The sequence below is a fragment of the Helianthus annuus genome, chromosome 11 (genome assembly GCF_002127325.2).
Source record: "Helianthus annuus cultivar XRQ/B chromosome 11, HanXRQr2.0-SUNRISE, whole genome shotgun sequence".
In the NCBI taxonomy this organism is placed as follows: Eukaryota; Viridiplantae; Streptophyta; class Magnoliopsida; order Asterales; family Asteraceae; genus Helianthus; species Helianthus annuus.
In genome coordinates, this window is record NC_035443.2 from 96,193,904 (window position 1) to 96,196,203 (window position 2,300).

A 2,300-nucleotide genomic window follows, 5' to 3' on the forward strand; every position below is an offset into this window, starting at 1 on the left:
TGTTCAGCGTTTAGAGGTCCTGCAAGGGACCTGGGTCAAATTTAGTAGGATCTCCTTCAATGCCCATAGGTATTGGATGGCGGGGATCCAAACTCTTTGACCCCCTCATAAGTTAACTACTATTAATACTATAACCCGGCTATTTAGGACTGTATCCCTGCTGACTCAGACTACTTAGCCGAGGGTAACGTCACCGCCAAAAGCGGGGCCTACCACAATTTTCATTAATAACTTAATTCATTATCTTCCAATAATCCAACCCTTTAGGATTGTATCCTTGCTGACTCAAACTACTGGGTTGAGGGTAATGTCGCCTTCAAAAGAGGGGCCTACTACAATAACTAAGATAATCTGTTAAACAAGTGCAAAAGTGCGAAAATAATCAAAGGTTATACTAATACATGAGTCGGATCCAAGTGATTCATCTTGTCTATCTGTTTTTATTTTATCTTTATTTTTCAGCATTTAGTTAGTTTTTATTTTTCTAGTTTAAAAACCTTTTTCTAACTTTTTGATTTGATTAGACGTTGAGGATAAACCGTTACTAAAAGCTCTTGTGTCCATGGACGACCTCGGTATCTTACCAACACTATACTACGTCCACGATGGGTGCACTTGCCCATATGTGTGTTTAGTGTTAGTAAATATCGTGTTTTATAAATTTAAAACTTGGCTAAAAGTGTAAAAGGGCTTAAAATATATATCAAAAATATAACACACTTCACGCACATCAAGTTTTTGGCGCCGTTGCCGGGGACACAAGGATTTTAAGAAAGTTAGGAATCAACGGCCTAATCATATTTTTATTTTTCTTTTAAATTTTTAGGATTTTTCATAATTTTTCAGCTTCTGCAGAGCTCAGCACGGGCCGTGCCTGGTCGGACACGGGCCGTGCCCAGCATCGTTACTGGCAGTTTTTAGTTTTCCAAGTTACAGAAGGCTGACCACGGGGCCGTGTCGGTGCAACACGGGGCCGTGTCCAACTTCCAGTAACTGGGATCTGGAAAACAATCACTGTAACTCCGACCACGGGCCGTGTTCGCTGAACACGGGGCCGTGGTGAACCTTCTGACCAGCCTTCTTTTCTGTTTTTATTGCAGGACTTGGAACCAGACGCCAATCCTACATAGTGTATGAGCTCCAGTTCTAATAAGGACATAAAAGAACCTCTAGAAGAACCCAAACGGTTTCTCAGAAAAAGATTAAAAGCTAAAAACCAAGAGAAAGTTTCGGGTGATCCACCTCCAATGGCGGACCAACGTACCCTCATGGATTATCTACGACCCACCGTAGGTAACCTAGGCGCCGCTATCAATGCTCCGAATGTTGAAGCTAATAACTTCGAACTTCGGCCGCATTTGATACAAATGCTCCAAAACTCCGCAACCTTCCATGGGCTTGCGGACGAGGATCCCCATCTACATATTACTAATTTCTTAGAAATATGTGATACCTTTCGGATCAATGGAGCATCAAATGACGCCATCCGCCTCCGAATGTTTCCTTTCTCTCTAAAAGACCGAGCGAAAGCTTGGCTCAACGCCCTCCCAGCTGGATCGGTAAACACCTGGGATGAACTAGCCCAAAAATTTCTATATAAGTACTTCCCTCCCGCTAAAACGGCTAAATTAATGACTGAAATTAATACATATTCACAAGAGGACGGGGAATCCTTATATGAAACTTGGGAAAGGTTCAAGGAACTATTACGCAAGTGTCCACATCATGGCCTTGCGATATGGCAACAAGTATCCACTTTCTATAATGGACTGCTGCCACACACAAGGCAGACACTTGATTCTAGCTCCGGGGGACTTTTAGGTAATCGACGCCCGCATGAAATATATAACCAAATTGAGGAAATTGCTCAAACCAATTTTCAATGGCACACCCCCAAGGCAATAAATCTATTGCCCCGGGCGCCCATAAGGTCGATGAAAGCACTTCTTTACAAGCCCAAATCGAGGCCCTTTCTTCAAAAATAAAAAAGTTAGAAATGACAAAAACAGTCTCGGTTATGGCTTATGAAGGGTGTGGTGGGCCACATGAAAATTGGAGTTGTATGAAAGAAACAGACGATCAACAGGAATCGGTAAGCTACATTGATAATAGACCTAGGCCGTCGGGTCCTCCAACGGGCACTTACAACCAAGGATGGCGAAACCACCCAAACCTTGGTTGGAGAGAACCAGGCAATAGTAGTAACCAACAAACCCAACGAACAAACTTTCAACAACCAAGAAATGAGTCACAAAATTTCACTCAACAACAAAGTGGACGAGAAAGGCTTGAAGATACTG

The 2,300-nt window shown here is 42.7% G+C and overlaps 1 non-coding gene across 1 annotated transcript; it reads right to left on the minus strand.

The window, feature by feature from the left end:
- Positions 1-1,625: 1,625 nt before the first annotated feature.
- LOC118484400 lies at positions 1,626-1,732 on the minus strand. Its single transcript, XR_004873511.1, has one exon. It is a non-coding gene; the product is annotated as a small nucleolar RNA R71 (small nucleolar RNA).
- Between the last annotated feature and the right edge of the window lie 568 nt (positions 1,733-2,300).